The following is a 19664-nucleotide window of genomic DNA, read 5'->3' as shown; positions in this document are numbered from 1 at the left end:
ATGGAGGAAAGTGAACGCCGGCAAGTTGTAGACCTCATGATGGAGTAAATGGTGAACTTGCCTATAAGCTTCCCACTGATGAAGAGTAGTGCCGAATACCTGAGCATGACGCAACGGCGCCGTGCCATCGAGGGCATCATTGGAGTGCCTCTGCAGCGTCGGAGGGAACGCGTTTAAGAAAAACGGGGCAACTTGTCGGATAGCCACCTTAAAGCAGCTCCGTCTGCGAGCCAATAAAAATTTCTAGTAAAATATAGGCCCTTTTTACGGGAGAGCGTTAAGGACCCCGTGCCGCAGAAAATCCTACGTCGGACGTCGTATCAGAAAAAGTACATTTGAACCACCCATACTCAGGCCCTCCATGTGGCGCAAGAAAGTTACAGAACTAATTGAGTTTATCAAGCTAAGATAGGTTGAAATATCGTTAAGTACGACTTACACACTACCTGCAGACATGATAACGTCATATTCTAATTTAACTAGACCAGAAAACATAATTTTGTAGCACGAAAACTAAACAAAAGAAACATTTTCCATCGTTTCTACCAATCATAGACCGGCCACGGCGTCCGCCATTTGCGCGCGCAGGCGCGTGAGTATCTCGGGGGTCACGGAACGGCGCACCCGGCTCTTCGCAATACCTCCAGATGGCGCTCACCTCCGCCGCATAGCGGAGGAGAGTCCAAAGTACCTTTCTAACTCAGTGTATTGAAATATCAAAAGTAGAAAGCAGGCCATTATATGTGGCTTTTTTAGACATTACAGGACCCTATGACAACGTAGACCTCAACATATTGTGGGATATTCTGGATGGGGAAGGCTTAGCTAACGATTGTCTACAGCTTTTGAGAGAGATTTACCTAGAAAATGCCGTTTGTGTTAAATGGGAAAGGATGAGGAGTGCGGAGAAAGTTGGTACCAACAAGAGACTGAGGCATGGGTGCCCTTTATCCCCACTGCTGTTTATGATGTACATGGTGAAGATGGAGAGGGCGCTAGAAGGAAGTAATATTGGGTTTAATCTCTCATACAAACAGGCGGGTACAGTAGTAGAGCAGCAGCTTCCAGGTTTATGTTATGCGGACGACATTGTGTTGCTAGCTAACAAGCAAAGTGATTTGCAACGTCTGTCTAATATCTGTGGACAGGAAGGCAATCATTTAGGTTTGAAATTTAGTGTTAGAAAATCAGGTGTTATGGTGTTCAATGAAAACAGTGAACAGACAGTGGCAATACAGGGCCAGGAAATACCTTGTGCAACAGAATATAAATACCTTGGTATATGGATAAACGACGGCAATAAATATATGGAAACACAGGAAAAAACAATAACAGCGAAGGGGAAGAGAAATGCAGCCATAATGAAGCACAGAGCGCTATAGAGGTTCAATAGGTACGAGGTGCTCCGTGGTATGTGGAAAGGTGTAATGGTTCCAGGACTTACTTTTGGAAATGCGGTTGTTTGCTTTAAATCAGGGATACAATCAGGACTCGATGGGAACCAAAGGTCAGTGAGACGCATCGCAGTGGGCGCTCATGGGAAAACTACAAATGTAGCTGTGCAGGGTGACATGGGCTGGACTAGTTAGAAGTGAGGGAAGCTCGCAGTAAAATTGATTATGAAGAACAACTGAGGAATACGGAAGTAAATGGGCTGGGAGAGTGTTGAGGTATCTCTACAGAAAAAACATTGATTCACAGTGGAAGAAAAGAACTAAGAAGCTTACCAGCAAGTATGCGGCCTGTAAGGTGGGCACTGCAGCAACAAAGAACGTCAAGCGGAAAGTCAGAGAGGCTGAAATAATCTCATGGGTAGCGGCAATGGAAAAAAACCTGCCATGACTAACTACTTAAGAGGAAAAAAGCGAAATCAGGAAAGAAACAATTTATGATAACTCAAAGGGAAGCTCATTACTTTTCGAAGCGAGATCGGGATGCCTTAGAACACGCACCTATAAAGCGAGATATGAGAAAGAAGAAGAAGCATGTGCTTGCTGCGGTAAAGCTAAGGAAACTATGGCGCATGTTTTATTAGAAAGTGAAGACGTCTACCCAGTGGTCGATTTAGGCACCACTGGCGTCCTTGAAGCCCTTGGGTTCAGCGAGAGCAGTGGAAAAGTAAACATTTTCGCCAGAGGGATTAGTAAGAGGCGATTAGAGGATTGGTGGAAGACCAGTAGGGAAACGATAAAAAACGGAGACGTACAAAAGTAAAGTTCGCAATAGGGGATCAGGAAATTTGGTTGTGGGAGTTCATAGCGTTTTTTTTTTTTTCTTGTTTTACCTAAGTAGGGCATTAGGTAAAAGTTTGGTGGCGCAACCTATCGCCCAGTTCCAAAGGGGACGCTCATACATCCATCCATCCATCCATCGCGGCCCACACAAGAGGCCGGGTTTCTGCCAGAAAGCCCGCCTCCATACATAGCGTTCGCGACCAGCGTTTCCCGGCACATATTACGATTACGTACGCTCCATATGCAGGAAAACGTGAGCAGCAGTCAGGGATCTATGGACGATATGAAGTTCCACTCTTAAAGGCGAAGCTTAAGCGTCCTTCATCTTTTTACCTTTGCTTACATTTCGTAACAAAAGTTATCTTGTCTTTTTGAGGTGAGGAAATACTTATTTGAGTATTTAGTACTCAAAAAAGGTATTTAATACTCCAGCGCTTGTTCGCATTGTATTTAGTAACTTATCTTGGCTACGTTTTCTGAGTACCTTGTGCAAGCATGGACTTTGCATTACCTGACGTAAGCTCAGAAGTACGATGCACAATAAAGAATGGAAGAGAGGAGAGTTATAATTAATTCTAATAAATCCGTTGTAAAGTGAAACTGGCGTCCCGGTAACAAAGAAAAGGATAAATCTCCACCAGTACCAAAGTAACAACGACGGTCTAGAGCAAATATTTGCTTTCTGTATGATGACCACATTTATGGCGCGTTGCTACGCATCGAAATAGACACAGATTTTAGTTTACTATATATGCGAAGAGAGAGAACACTCAGAAAACATTACTTTTTTTCGCCAACGTTCGCCTACAAGCACGAACATTAAAAAAAATCCTCTGCAGAAACACTGCATTTTCGGAGACGTGGGCGAGAATATTTACTCTGCCACCCCTCCTCCGAAGTGTCGGCGATCGCTCTTATAAGCAGCTGCGCAGGAAACAAGCCAGCCGTTCCGAGCACTTCTGCAAGCTCGAGATAAGGCAGGAGCGCATATAGAGACACTGCGCCGAGGCTATATATGGCGCCAAAGCCTCCGTTGATCGCTTCTTGCGGCGTGCCTTAATACGAGCTCAAAAGCACCCACACATAGGCCGGACAGGAAAGCCGTTGCCTGTCGTCCCCGGGCAGCGACTGCCCCGCATAACAACCGGACGCCATCAGCCAGACAATAGAGCGAACGGACGGAACACGAGGGCAGTGAAAGCGACAGGACAAACACTCGTGTCATAGCCTTAGTCGCCCTTAACGTTCCAGTGATTACCCGCTGTTACACTTCACCGTGCGGTTATTCCAACTCACCCATGATGTAGAAGAGACGGCGATTGGTCACGAGCACTGTCCGTGACACGTCTCCCAACTGGTTACACACATCACCACACCATATTGCGTTTCGCGAGGCTGCGCAATAAGTACTCGCCCTGCCGTTTCCATTTACAATCGTTGACGGCAGTAAACGCACCTGACATATAACATTAAAGTGTACCTCCATTAAGCAGTCAAACTCCCCTGTATGAACGTTGTCCGTTTCTTGGATAAAACAATTACTTCACTTCCTGATTCCCTTCTTTCCTTCCTTTGTTTCATCTTTTCTTACGTCCTTATTTAATTGTTTGCTACCTTCATTTCGAGCAACTCACCATCACAGCCTTTCTTCTACGTCTAAGTATACAGAAGTACACGGTGCGTTAATGTATACGGAGTGACAATTTTTAAGTTTTGCGGAATTAGCTTAATGCAAAATGAGCATTAGCAAAGACAGCATAATGCTGGCACTTCAGCGAGATTATTCTAAGAGGCGGACATTTCTAGCACAATAAATCTAAGCCCATATTTAATCAATTATCACAACTCACTCATTCAATTTCTAATTAATTACTGTAGTGAACATGCTGCAATTGTAGCGGCGTGTTTACTTCTCGTCACACCCGGCGCCACCCACAACATATCGGCCAAGCGAACATCCCGAACTGTGAATACAGCCACGAATACAACCTGAGACGACGCAGCTATCCTTTTACGACTGTCCTGCCTACTTGCGACAGCGGCAGGTAACGACACCTGCGCTGCCAAGCGTGAAAAGTTTCTCAGAAGTTGCTATTCTGTGCCCTCTGTGTGACCGCACAGCCGCAAGAAACAGCTGCCAGTGTTGTTCTAGACTATTCGCAAAACACTGGAATATACTCTACAGTCTTTAGACAGACCAATGCGTTCGGTGATTACTGTACATACATACGGTCCCTTCTTCCCGACCTCATCATCATTTCTCGTGGCTGTTTCTTGTTCCTTTTCCTCCTTTCCCTGTGTACAGCATCAGCCAGAACACTAGGCCAGGCCGACCTCCTCTTTGCCTCTCACACAATAATTTCTCTCTCTCAACGCAGCCTATATATATATATATATATATATATATATATATATATATATATATATATATATATATATATATATATATATATATATACTTTCAGCAGTGGGCGATTTCTATCAGTGGAAATGTGACCTGCCGCTTCCTTCGCCCGATGAGCAGCACACTGCGACGCCTGCCTGCCTGCCAAGACACGTGTACTCCTTGGTGACCTGCGGCCGCATTGACACAGGATCGCAACGGCCTCGCTCGTTCTCCGTAATAGGACGCACGCACGAGGGATAATTGGGCGTCCACGTGGCGTGGCGCATGCGCAGTGACGTGAGTTGACGAGAAGGAGGACGATGGCACCCTCTTCCAAAACAAAAGATAGCTCCCACTACTTGCAGTTAGTGTGTTTTTTGTCACACTATTCACTGCATTAGTACTATCGCTACCGTTAGTAACGGTAGTGTTGCTAACGTTTACTAACAGAAAAGGCAGTGCCCGTTACCTACGGGAATTTGTTATCAGCTACAAAGCATGGTAATCGTTAACAAAAAAACCGCCTTACTATTACCAGGAATATAGTGGGGCTTGCTTGATTTAAAAGCCATAATTAGGTCGCTTCTAAAGTATAGCGGCGTAAAAAAATAAACGGAACGGAATACCAGAACTTCGTTGTCGCGTTGTGTTTCGATGTAATGTGTTTTGGGTGTAATCATCGTTTAACGGTACGTAATGATAAATCTCAAGGTAGATTAAGCATATGAGTAAGCTGCGGGTAATGCATATACTGCACACAGAGTAACAAACGAAACTAAACGATAAACTTCAAGATAGCGAATCCGTTTTTTCTTTGTTGATATTCATAATAGAGAGATCTTGAAACGCAAGCATACGCATAATAACGGGGAGGCGTTCTTTCTACGCTCTACAGCGCGTGCGCAAGGCACTGTGTAAGTACTTCTATAGTCTGTGCGTTCAAGAAACATTTCAATTGTGAGTGATGCACTTTTGATGTAGCCTCTCCGTCTTTGAGTGTCCTATAATCAGATAGTGACTCTGGCAAGTACACAACAAAAAAATTAATTTCATTTTATTCTAAAACACCCCGGAACTTATCGTTATTCACGTCCAATGTTTCTGGACATGGCGCGGCTAAAAACAGCTTAACAGAACGCAAGAAGTATTATATCTGTCGCACTTTATCGTAGGCATATATACCCACATACTTCCCTTAACCTTGTCATACGCAAGTACGCCGAGTTATACGGATGCAAAAGCGAACATTATTCGAGCGTATCGAACCGAAAAGCAAAACAACGCTGTTGTGGCCCGTGTAGGTTTTTTGATGGTCCCACAACAAGACGAGCAACGGCGACCCGATGCCGGGACAAATTCCATCGGGAGCGCAGGCGCGGCTTCACTGTTTACCCGTTATGCGCGCTTCGCTTCCCGTTCCGCACCGGCTGATGTTTCTCTCTCTCTCTCTCTTCGGAGAGAGGGGCGCGCGGCCGCACCATATACGCATCAGCGTACGGCTTCGCTATATGTTCTCGACGGAAACTCGACGCTGTAGCTTTGCCGATCCTTGATGAGAGTTGATTCATACGACACATCACGGAACGGACGCGGCTGTGCATGTGGAGCCACGACACATATATTTATGCTGCGTGACAACAAACCGAAGCGTTCGCCGCTCGGCGAAACCATTTACGCGGGTAGGCGTGCGCCACTGCTCACCTCGTAGGAGATGACGTCCGGCGAGGGAAAAAAAAAAAAAACGGCTCGAAGCGGCGATCACCGACAGAGCCTCCGCGGAAGCCGCCGCCGGCAACACCAGCAGATTTCTGACTCGACGACAGGCAGGCTTGGCGCGCAAAACGAATGACGTGCGTCGTATGCTTCACCGCAGGCGCTCCGGCGGCACGGCACAGACGGGCATGCGACGATGACTATGCTGGAGCACTGAAGATCGCGCAGGTTCCGTTTACAGTCGTTCGTCCAAAAAAAGAGGCGATGCGCCCACGCGGTCGGATATACGTGCGGAACCCTAGCAAGCGACAGAATTTCGCCTGCGCAAGAAGAGAGCACGGCATGCGCCCGCACCGCCACTATACACAAACACCGCAGCCGCCCGCAACTATAGCGCGGCGCGCGAAAAAAAAATGACGTACCGTCGCCGATGACGACCGGCTCCAAAACACCCGACACGTACGCCGTTAGACGCCGCGCACGGCCTGTGACGACGATATCCGGCGCGCGCCGACGCGGCTTCTCTTCCTTTCTCGAGGACGCTCGCGCATGCAAGCGCACTGCGCCGAACCGAAGCCAGCGACTCTGATCTCACCGAAGGGACACACGCTACACACACGCATGTACACACACGCGCTCGCGACCGCACATATATGAGCACAGACAGCGAGTCCGCGGAGCCGATTCGGAGGTGTCCTTGTCGAGGGCGTTGTAAACAGAACCCACGCACAGTCTTTCGAAGGAAGGCGTTGCCGGCGTCCTCGGCGAGCGCACTTTCTGCGAGCCGGCCGTCGTCAGCGGCTCCAGATTTGGTCAGCGTGCGGCTTCCGTCCAAGATGCCGCGCAGGGGCGGGGGGAGACCGCGCGGGGCTCCGCACGCGACGACATCGCGGCTCGAGTCGCCAGGAGTGCGTACAGTCGCCGTCGCCCACGCGCACACTGCGCATACGCAGTGGTGTAGCACACCGCGACGTCGTCCGTCACACTATACGCGCCTTCTTTCGTCGTGCAAGAGACCGCGGCCTATACTACGCAGCTCGCCGGCAGACGGCCGTCTGACTCGTTTTCCCCCGATTGCCGCCGTCGCCCGAGCGCGAAGTACAGCGCTAAACAAAACAAGGATCGCAAAAAAGAAAAATTTAAGAAAAATAAAGGCGAGCGAGACGTAACCGAAACGAGAGGGACGACCTTACGGGGGAGGCTAGGCGGGCGGACATGTACGCAGAGCGAGCGTCTGCAGTGCGGTCAAAACTAACGCGGTTGCCATGGCGAGAGAAAGAAAGGAAGAAAACTGGACTGAAAACGGCGAAAAGAGAACGAAAAAGCACTGGTGCGAGCGCGGGCCGGCAATTCCGGTTCGGCACGGCGCCCGTTTATTATGTACGTCGCGCGCAGCCGGTCGCGTGCAGCCGAGGACGCCGCGACACGCGCCGCTGTGCTGCGCTTCCAGCGCCGTCCGCTTGTGCACCTGCCCTCCCACATAGCGCACGCACCCTCGCCACCTCACTGCGAGCGCGTGACTCACGCGACAGATTCGCCGGCGTTGTCGGGCTGCCGACGATCGTCCGGCGCTGTATATAACAGCTGTCGCTTCACGGCGGATGTGACTGGGTTTATAGACGAGTTCCATCTGCGTGCATCCCGAGCGCATCCTCATTCGGGCGCAATTTTTTTTTTGTAAATTATTAAAGAATAAGAAAATGTGTATTCAAGTTTGCGTTCCCTCACCCTTGTCTGAAAATTAACAAATTGGCCCTAACCTGCAGCGGCGGAACCCTGCCGATTGTTGGACGCGACATTATTCTCAAGACAGTGACCGTCAGATCGTTTTGATACGGGCGCGGGCTCTCATGTTGTTTCGGTTGTATTTACGACGATTCGCATAGGCATCAACCTACTATTTGTGTAGTCTAGCGCCTTGACGACACATCCCCGCCGCGATTTTTCCATGTTGCCCGCAGGGTTCGAGCATATAATTCGTGTACACACGCATTGCATGCGTGCTCACTTGACGTAGATAGACAGATACACGCAGGCATGTGCCTGCTTGATTGCTACAATCCACAGAAATCAAGGACCTGCTTATTTTTGTAAGGCGTGGACACCTTTTGACCCTACAGACTGAATAATGGCGGCAGCCCGGCACCCACTTCGTGACGCACCAAACTCTTCATTTGCCTGTATTTAGGATAAATCTACGTGCCCCAGACACTGGGGAGAGCTGCATATGGTCGCAAGGCAAGCTTCTAAACTAATAATAATAATAATAATAATAATAATAATAATAATAATAATAATAATAATAATAATAATAATAATAATAATAATAATCCCTGGGCCTCACGGAGTCGACGAGCACCGAGCTCCTGGCTCAGCTGGGCCTATACAACATTCTAGAAGAAATAGTCGAAGCACAACGCATCTCGCAGCTCGAACGCCTGTCGACCACCACGACGGTAACGTACATTATGAACACACTCGGCATAACGTACCACAACCAGCACGGCCAGAAAATGCAAATCCCCAACAAAATCAGAGAGACCATTACGGTGGCAACCATACCAAGAAACGTGCACCCCGATTACAACCGGCGTAGAAGAAAGGCAAGAGCCGAGGCTCTTCTCCGTTCATTCAGCAGGGAGAGAAACACACGCTTTGTCGACGCAGCCTAATATGCGAACGGCCAAAAATACACCGCTGTAGTCACAGACGCAGAGTTCAAAATCAGAACCACATGCAGTGTATGCACCAAACACTCGGAAATAGCGGAGGAAGTAGCGATTGCGATGGCCCTCACAGAACAGGAATGCGAAGTCGTACTAAGTGACTCGCAAACGTGAGTAAAGAGTTACGCGAAAGGTCGAATTTCCAAGGAAGCCCTGTCCATTCTGGTCAAGGCGGCCAGATCCAAAACCGCGAGCTTAAGGATCATATGGTTCCCCGCGCACGTCACCACTGAAGGCGACGCGCTCCCGAACCTAAACGAGACGGCGCACCGGACGGCGCGAGACATGACCCGCCGCGCCGAACAGGGCAACGCCTCTCGCACGATAGCGAACGCTTCTCGAGCAGAACGGGACAGGCTCACCAGATACAACGACATAACCAGTGCATATTTGAACGCCAGAAGGATATACCCACCGCCGAGTCCCAAATTGAACAGGAGGCAGGCCGTCGCCTGGCGACAACTCCAGACGAACACCTTCCCTAATCCATTCCGTCTGAAACGCATCGTCCCAGATAAACATCAGGACGACACGTGCAAATTGTCCCAGGAAGGACCAGCAACACTCAAACACATGCTGTGGGAGTGCAATGTAGCTATAGGAGGGATAGCAGTTACTCCGGAGACCCTGTCGTCGAGGTGGGCCGCCGCTCTGCGCAGCTCAGACCTCGGAATCCAGACGTGGGCAGTCCAGCAAACCCGTGAGGCGGCGTTGAGGCAGGGCCTTGACGTTCCTCCGTGGGAGACCTGAGCCCGGGTCGCGTTAAACCTTGCCAGACGTTCAAGAAAGTTGTATCCATTCATCCATCCATCCATCCAATAATCACTCATGTTAATTTAACGTACCCAGGAACAACCTTTAAGGTGTGACCACTGGCGCGTGCATACCTTGCAATCCAAAAACATGATCACAGCAGGGGAATATAATTTAAAAAAGCACTGAATAGAAAGAGAAATTGTGAAAAGGCAAAGATACAGCAAAGCGCCATGTCAATACAAAAGGAAAAGGCGAAGTAGAGCAGATTAACAATGCATGAAACTATGACACAACATGGTAAAGCTCGGACGGGAACCATGACAGCGAGTTATTAAAAATATCAAGATCATGAAATTAGGAATTATAAAAACACTGTATTCTGTGGATGGTTGCGTGTTGTTGATTCCAGGCTGGGACATGGAAAAGTCTATGCTGTCAGGTGATTTTGCGCGGAATACGAAGCATGGTACAACTGAGGAAGTAGATACAGGTGAGGATGCCGTGAAGGAGAAACAAAGTCAGCGCGATTGCGTCGCAAGCGAATTAAGGGCAATGACAATAATCCAACAGTGTTAGAACAAGGTGCAAGGTCACTGTTTGCAATTGGTGGAGACATATGCTTAGAAACTTTTTATGTGTACTAATATGCCACTGTTGGATCTGGAAAATCCATTTCAGATGACCGACGCACATTCAAGTTGAGGAAGACAGATAGTTGTGTACAACTTGCGCTACAGTGCAGGAGGCAAATCCCCTCTATACTCTGCAAACTGAGCTAAGAGAGCTCATACCCCGCATAGCAACGTGTTTAGTGTGAGCAGAAAAGTGTAAAGTTGCATCAAAAAGTAGACCAAGATCATTGATCTCACAGATCTTACAAAAAGATACAGAATGTATAGAATAAGAAAAGGAAATGCTTGCTGTTTTGCGTGTGAAAGTCATCTTTGCACCATATAGAAAAGGAAAGCAGGCCCGACTGCAGGGTGCGACAGTCAGCAACAGTGAATTTTTTTTTAACATTGTTTTGTCATCGGCATTTAGAAGGAAAGAAGAGTTCCGAATAACGGAATGAACGTCAATCATAAAAATTAAAAAAAAAGAATGGTCCTTATACTGATGCTTGAGGGACGCCACTAATTGCAATGTAAATAGAAGACGTTTGGCCGTTGACGTTAACATAACATGATAACGTCAACTGCTAATGTTAACATAACATAGCAAGAGCCTGACAACTGACAAGTCAACATCACAATGCGTGTGCTTCATCAGGAGCGGTGAGCGGCAGACTACATCAAATTATAATTATAATAATCATAACAATAATAATCAAACAACGCCGTTTGTTAAAGTGCCCAGGAACAACCTCGATGGTCTTGGTTCAGGCGCACTCGGAAAAACAATGCACAGGAAGAATATTGCAAGCTCACGCATACATACACACGCGCGCGCATAAAAAAAAGATTTCGTGAATACAGATTTTAACAGTGCATAAGGTGTGTACACGAAGAGTGTACAAAGCAATAGTGAAGAAGCAGAAAAAAAAAAGCATTAAAGAATGAAGTAACACAGAGCAGATATGAGAGCTTTTGCTCAGTTATTGAAATTCCTCTGCAACTCCTTTCAGGAAAATATTAAATTTAGGCATGAAGATATCCAGCCACTCTGAATGGGCGTTATATGTCGCCTGCACTATAGAAAGAGGGCCACAAAAATCTGAAAACTCAAAGACGCGCTGTATCTTTGTCTCTTTCTGAAGAATGTAAAAGCGCGCATTAGAAAGCAAGCGCGAGCAGTGGATTTCTCCATGCATTATTTTGTGAACAAAAAGAACATTCCATTTGTTGCGTCTACAGGTGAGGGTAGGTGACCTGAGTGTATGTGTTAACTCTACGGATACGGAAGGCTTTTGACAGAATCGATGTGTAAATATAGATGCGAACTTCTTTTGCACATTTTCGAGAAGTTCACAATTTGACCTACAAGTGCCGCCCTAAACCACGGAGGCGTGCTGAAGAACTGGATTGGCATACGCTATTATATAAAGTTACAAATGGCCGGAGTTGTTTGAAGTATCTCGTCACCCCAAATACTGTGCCGAGCGTTCAAAATGCACGCTGCCTCGTCTGTTGAGCGCGGGGCGAGAAACTCGGAAGGCAATCGAAGTAAACTCCAAGGTCCTTCGTTCGTTGAGCTCTTGGCAGGAGAATGTCTTTAACGCTATAGGGAAATAAAGTCCGGTTAGTCTTCCGCATGAAGCTTACAACAAAATTGAAGAGATTTTAATGACTGCCAAAACGTTGTATTTATTATTATTATTATTATTATTATTATTATTATTATTATTATTATTATTATTATTATTATTATTATTATTTCTTTGCTGCAAAGGAACTTCAACACGCTATGCGGTATTCTTCTCGTCATAATTAATTCCTAGACACAGTTACACTGCTGGCGGATTTACAATCGGCTATTGTAACGCCATTCTTTAAAGGAAGGAAGAAAGGTAATGTGGAGAGTTACTAACTTGCCTATCGATCTTGCCTATCATGTCTCAAATAATAGAAAAATTTCCCTTAGAAACCATGACTTCCTTTCTAGATAAGTTTTCAGTCATATCAATCCGTCAGTTTGGTATTGCGGCGGGATGGCGCACCACTGCTCTGCTCGAGGAATTTTCAGACGAATTAAACACAGCTTTACAACAAAACATGTTTGCACGTGCACTGTTTCTCGATACCTATAAAACATCCGGTACTGTATCAACCACGAACTCCTGCTTGAAAAACTATACCTCCTCGGTTTCAGGGGGCCAGTTTACCAGTTCCTAAAAAAACTACTTGTACAGTCGCTCCCAGATGATATTTTTAGACAACCAGTTATTTATCAACAACAAAGTACCTCGGAAAGCTGGAGTGCCTCAGGGTTCTATTCTGTCTCCTCTTCCTTGTAACATATTGATAAATGATTTTTCGTTAGCTGCATCGAAGTGTATGATATTTCAGTATACAGATGATACTGTCCTTTTAGCAAAACATGTCTGTTACTCAAAAGCAGTTGCGTTACTTCAAGAGAGTGTGTACGATGCAATAACCTGATTTGCTAACAACTGTTACAAACTGACCACTGTTTCTGCACTGTCCTTATTGACAATCGTGTCAGTGTGCCCCCGTAGAATATGTAAACTCACCTTGGTGTTTTCTTTGACAGTGACCTCTCATGAAGCGATCACATGACATATATTTGCGGAAGACTCAGAAGTGTTTCATCGCTGCTTTTTAACATTAAATCCGTTGTACCAATACTTGTAAAAATCAGCATCATGCACGCCTTAGCATACAGCGTCTTACGTTATGGCATTACATTGTTCGGTTTTTGCTCTCCTCGATGGCAGTGCCAAATTAGCAGAATTCTAAAAAGTATGTTGAAGTCCTTTGCGTATAAATTTTTCTCGGCTGACAACGTGAACTTGTTTGTACGCCTGGACATTCCGTCATTTAAGACTTTGTTCACTCAAACGGTTGTGGTCAGACAATAATGGAACTCCAATTTCAAACAGGAATATAGTGCTTGGCGTGCCCTACCGAAAACATCGCCTTTGTACCCTACTGCAACATAAGATTTGGTAAAGTAGTAGGTATGCTTCTGTCCCAAGAAAGTCCAATTACCTACCTGACCATATATTTACTGCAACCACGAAATTAAACCTGAAAAAATTATTAAATCAACTATAAGCTACGTATAATACTAAAAACTGTTCTCTTTTTCTCGTTTCTTGTATTCCTGTTGTCACTGATTTCAGCTGACTTTCTGTTTCATTTTGTTGTTGTGATGAGTCTCACCAGCTTTTCATTGCTATACATGCTACCATTTTTTTTTGCCGACGTGCCGGGCCAACTCACGCAAGCAAATTCCTTGGCTTTGACGGGCCTGCCTTCTGATCTACGAAGATTGTAATATAACAACAACAACGACGACGACAGTTGTTGTTGTTGTTGTTGTTGTTGTTGTTGTTGTTGTTGTTGTTGTTGTTGTTGTTGTTGTTGTTGAACAAGATGAAAAGAAGCATCAGCGATGTGAGAGTTTTCTATTAGAATGTTCGTGGATTATGCACAAAGGTGAATGAATTTTTCTCCAACGTCATTTCGTCTTGTTTTCCAATCACTGCCTTAACAGAGACCTGGTTGTGCCCTGAAATACCATCTAGTTCGTATTTACCGCTCACCTTTCAAGTTTGGCAACGAGACCGTGATCCTTCTTCCCCGAAACCAAAGGGCGGTGGGGTCCTGATTGCGATCAATCAATCATTCAGATCCGTTCGGCGCCCTGATTTAGAATGTACAAAGGAACGTGTCTGGGCAGAGATTTTTGATGCTAGTAATTAAAAAGTAAAGTATTCGGCTATTAGTGGGGAATTTATATGTTGCGCCTAATATGAATATTGATTTGTACGTGACTATTCTAGCCACAACTCAAAATGTTATATCGGCTCATGCTCGCCATAAGATACTCATAATTGATTGCCATAATACGCCAGGCATTTCCTGGCAAAACTGGTGAAATTTCAAATAATTCTTGTTGTTTATCTGCCAAGTGCAACTCGTTACTTGAATTTATGTCTTTTACATATCTACGCCAAGTTAACGATATTATGAACTCTTGTGGCAATGTACCAGACCTATGTCGTAGTAACGCAGAAGCTGTGAATGTGTCCTGCGGGGACTTTCCACTTATTAAGCCAGGTAAATATCAGGACCCTCTTCATATTTCACTACTATTTGCGATACCTATAGTGGCAGGAGATTAAAGTATACAGCAACACCTCGGTCTTTTAATTTCTTAAGCGGAGATTGCGTGGGTCTTTACCACTATCTTAATAATATGGACTGGTATTCAGTAGTAGAAATAAGAGATGTTAATGGCCAAGTCACAACATTCCCGAATATTAGTCACAATGGAATGAAGAACTTTATACCACTAAAAGGTACTCAACGCTCTGAATTTCCCCACTGTTTATCTATTGAACTGAAAACATCTTTGAAGCTAAAAGGCCGTGCTCACAGGAAGGCACAGCGTACAAATCAGGAACACTGGCATATAGATTTTAAGATGTACAGGGCACTCTCTAAACGTATCTACAAGTGTGTAGCACACGTGGAAGCTAGTACTTCTAAAGATTCAAAGTCTTTTTTGGAGACACGTTCGTGAACAGTCATCCAACAATGAGAAACAAAATATACGTGATAGCGACAATCAGCCTGTCCCAGATGTCGCAGGTGTCTACGCCCCACACTTGAGGTCTGTGTACGGTGAAGTGTACAGTCACGGAGTTAGTGAGATTTCCAATCACCCCTCGCTAGATTAAAGTCTATCAGCCTCAGCATCAAACGCATGAAAATTATCAAACGCACCACACGCTTAAAACCGTCTTTTTTGTGTGGTCCTGATGAGATTCCACCTGCGATAATTAAGACGCACGGGACCTTGCTTGTTTCAGTGCTTACTTGTATTTTAGTTCTCCTTTAAAGACGAACATATTCCCAAAGGCTTGGAAAACAGCGCGGGTCGTTCCCGTGCTTGAGTCAAGGGCAAGAACTGTTGCGAATAACGGCAGACCTATTTCTCTCCTATGCGCAACATTTAGGTTATTCGAGTCAACTTTGCGCTCAATAATGTCATCCTCAATTGAAAATGTTAGCATTCCTCAGCGGCATAGATCCCTATCGGGACGCTCCACGACTACCAACCTCGTAAGCTTCATGATGCGTGCCTCTCAAGCAGTGTGTAAAGAAGGACACGTGGATGTTATTTATTTTGACCTCAGTAAGGCGTTTCATATCGTATGCCACAAAATACTCCTTCATAAGTTGACAAAACTTGATATGCACCACTCTGTCACAGCGCTGATAAGAAGATACCTACGCGACCGGTACTGCTACGTTACCGTAAATGTCGCCAGAACATTATTCAGTTACAAGTAGAGTTCCATAAAGGTGTGTCTTGGGCCCTCTTCTTTCCTCACTGATTATTAACGACGCTTCGCCAGTCATTAAAAACTCTAAAACTCTTCAATTCTGTTATATGCTGATCACGCGAAAGTTTTCAAAGCGGTAAAAAAATGTTAATGAAGGCGCCGCTCTTCAGTAGGACATTTCAAATGTTGCGCCATGGTGCGCTGAAGACAAGCTGGTCATAAATGAATCAAAAACGAAAGTTGCAAGTTTCACGCGGAAGACTAGCCGGACTTTATTTCCCTGTAGCGTTAAAGACGTTCTCCTGCCAAGCGCTCAACGAACGAAGGACCTTGGAGTGTACTTCGATTGCCCTCTGAGTTTATCGCCCCGCGCTCAACAGACGAGGTAGCGTACACTTCGAACGCTCGGCACAGTATTTGGGGTGACGACATACTTCAAACAACTCGGGCCATTTGTAACTTTATATAATAGCGCGCCTCCGTGGTTTGGGGCGGCACTTATAGGTCAAATTGTGAACTTCTCGAAAATATGTAAGACAAGTTCACATCTATATTTAAACTTCGATTCTGTCAAAAGCCTTCCATCTCGATAGAGCTAACACAGACACTCACGTTACCTACCCTCGCCTGTAGACGCAACAAATCGGATGTTCGTTTTCTTCACAAATTATTATATGGAAAAATCTGCTGCTCGCCCTTTCTTTCTAATGTGCGCTTTTACATTCCGGAGAGAGTCACAAGGAAACAGCGCGCCTTTCCGCCTTCAGATTTCTGCGACCCTCTATCTAGAGTGCAGGCGATACATAACGCCCATTAAGAGTGTCTGGATGTCTTCATGCCTAAATTTAATATTTTCCTGAAAGGAGCTGCAGAGGAATTTCAATAACTGAACAAAAACTCTCAAATCTGTTGTGTGTTCCGTCATTCTGTAAACCTTTTTTCTGTTTCTCCACTATTGCTCTATATTCTCTTCGCGCACATTTTATGCTCTGTTAAGATTGGTATGCGCGAAATTATTATTTTCTCTTTTTTTTTAATGTGCGCGCGCATGTGTATGGATGCACTCTAAAAAAAGTTTAGGCCCTTTGGGTTGTATATTTGCCACACAACTAAATCGTCATCCGTCTTGCTTGCGTTTCCTTTCTTGAAATCCCTGCGCTCGCTACTTTCCTGTCGAGAATCCTCTGTCATGCTGATAACTCGCATGCCATCCGTGTCTTGGAAGCACCGGGCTCGCAGCATTAAAGAAAGTAAATGCGGGCAAGACAGATGAATATTAGTGTTGTGTGGCAAAATACGACCCAAAGGGTGTAATTTTGTTTAAGAGTGTGTATGTGTGTGTGTGTGCGTGCACTGTTTTTCCTGCGCATGGTTTTGTGGAGTGCGTCAGCACCAAGACCCGCGAGGTATTGCAAATATGTTGTATGCTCTATTCATGTAGGGCACTCCTGCTAGTGCCAAAAATGCTGGCCTGCAGTATATGGAGAAAAAAATGCAAGAAAGAAAGAAATGAGGAGGAGGAAGAGAAAGTGAAGTGGGAAGGCAGGGATGTTAACCAGAAATGCGTCTGGTTGGCTGCCTTACTCTGGGGGACGGGAGAGAGGGAATAGAAAGATGAGGTAGAGGGAGGGGAGGGAACCTAATAAAGTCTGCATCTCTGTGTCTTATGACATTTCCAATACTCTTCCGGAGCTCCCTACACAGAACAAGCAAGTCAGACCTCGGTGAAGAAGCCCGATATAACGCCGCTGTGCTATCTCAAAGGCAAAAGGTCGGTGTTTTCTATCTTGGGTGCGCCCCGCAGGCCTGTTTATCTTCCGCGTTTCCTTTCCTGTTATTTTGTGCTCTCTCTCCTTTTCTTTTCTGTTGTTTTACGCGAAATGTCACCGGCGGCTATAGCAAATCGTCGATGTTCCATTTATATACTTGGCTGTGTCCTCTGCGCTACAGGGCGCTACATCGCCGTACACGAATCGCAAGATGGAAAGCGGCATCACGCCCGCCTTTCGACAGTGAATACGTGACACACGAGTGCCCGAAACCCGTAAAGTCTTACAGATGCGCAACAAACAAATAAATATCGATGGCCGAAACCGAAGAGCTCTTAAACCTCCTTCACGGCAACCAACGCACGAAACGTGCACTGAACAGGCGGCTCTGGCGATGTCGCATATCGAAATGCAGAGCTCCGCCAGCAAAAATACTGTTTACTCCAGCGCCGAAGCGAAGCCTCCCACGAAAGCATAAACGACCGTGTCAACCCACTCTGCGGCACAAGGTTGCGAAACGCCTCGGGGATGCAGTGGCTGAACTGAGTATTCGTGTGCGTGCACTTATATCGAAGATATGAGGCGAATGCGCGTCAGAACATTCGAGAGAGACACAGCTGGTCGAGGCCGTCATCGGCGGCAAAGCACACAAACAGAGTGCCGCAAGGCAAAACATGGTATACTGAATCGCTGACGATGTGTGCACCACGGCTTCAATCGGTCAACACATGTCCGTTTCAGCTCATTATTCTTTTAAGGCACAATCAACTAGGCCAGATAATACAGACAAAGATCTCATGCTAAGGGAATGCAAGGGTATGCTTGCTTATTAGTTACAAGAGCAACAATAAATGCAATCGCTTCTAGAAGCACCATTAATAACTAAGCAGGGGAAGGAGAAAAAGAAGTCTGGATACAATATTACACACGAAAAATTATGGTAAAACATATAAATAGTTGTGGAACAGAAAATACCAAAAACTGAATAATGTACAATAACGAAGTTTACTCATGCAGAAGTATAGTGAAACCGCACATTTTGATATCTTTGAGTTAATTACAGAGGAAGTAATGTTTGAACTGGCATATTTGAATGACCATAAAAATGAAGATCCCTTTAGTGCAATTGGGAGACTTTTCGGTAGCTTTAGACTATTCCAGACGCAAACTACTCAGCAGGACGCAACTTTTCCCAATTACGGAGTGACGTGAAAAGTAAAGCAACATTTCCATGAGAGGCAAACCTGGTGCTGTTGCGATTGGTGAGCATGTTGGAGGCTGAATTTCCAAGAACATTCCTCGATTAGTCATCGATATAATAAGTTCGCTAGAGATGACAGTTGTGCAAGTTAGGAACAACAGAAGAATACAGGTTGTACGTAGCAATGAGGCATAGAATTCTAGAGAGAGAGATAAGATAATGCAGGGAAAGGCAGGGAGGTTAACCGGAGGTAGTTCCGGTTGGCTACCCTACGCAGGGGGAAGGGTTAAGGTGGATAAAAAGAGAAACAGAGTGGAAGGGCGAGATAGAAAGAAATAGAGACAAGCAGGAACAAAGCGCGTACACTACAGAGCGGTCGGGGGCGGCATTCTTAGAGTCTGTCGTGAAGCCACGTAGACTGCAGGAACCTTAATTACGCGAGTAAGGCCTTTAGCGTGGATGTTCAGTAGAAATACTGACCTAAATCTTTAAGCTCTGATAGTGGACGATTGTCCAACTGGTCCAGTACTCTGCACATCACTTGTCTCTGAGCACTATATCGCGGGCAGACACGATAACATGAGGGAGCGTCTCGTCGATGTTGCATGTGTCGCACGTGGGGCTGTTGGCCATGACAATGAGGAAAGCATATGAGTTCGTAAAGGCAACGCCTAGGCACAGACGGTAGAGCATGGTCTGTTCACGTCGTGGTACATAGAATTCTAGTAGCTTGTAGTGCGACTAGACTGAGTTTGTACGTGCTGAATAGATCAAGCCACTGGGTACAGATGTCACTCTCACATATATGCTTCCTAAAACGTGGATGTATGCGTTGTGCATCAGGGGTACCTAGGGGAATGAGACCCAACAGTTGTTTTTTTTTCCTCTCTAATCGACTATACTTC

General features: G+C 45.7%; 1 protein-coding gene across 3 annotated transcripts in view; it reads right to left on the bottom strand.

Moving 5' to 3' along the window:
- The window catches only part of LOC142584998 (four and a half LIM domains protein 2-like), a 172039-nt gene that overhangs the window by 89124 nt on the left and 63251 nt on the right, over positions 1-19664 (bottom strand). The window contains exon 1 of one of the 3 annotated variants that reach the window (XM_075695416.1): positions 6756-6905. The exons of the other annotated variants lie outside the window; for them this stretch is intronic. The gene's annotated coding sequence lies outside the window, so the exon portion shown is untranslated. Of the gene's footprint in view, positions 1-6755; positions 6906-19664 lie in introns of those variants that run through there. 3 annotated transcript variants of the gene reach the window in all.

The sequence above is a fragment of the Dermacentor variabilis genome, chromosome 6 (assembly GCF_050947875.1).
Source record: "Dermacentor variabilis isolate Ectoservices chromosome 6, ASM5094787v1, whole genome shotgun sequence".
NCBI classification, from domain to species: Eukaryota; Metazoa; Arthropoda; class Arachnida; order Ixodida; family Ixodidae; genus Dermacentor; species Dermacentor variabilis.
Note: the sequence above shows the minus strand (reverse complement) of the source record. Positions and strands in the feature narration are given on the sequence as shown.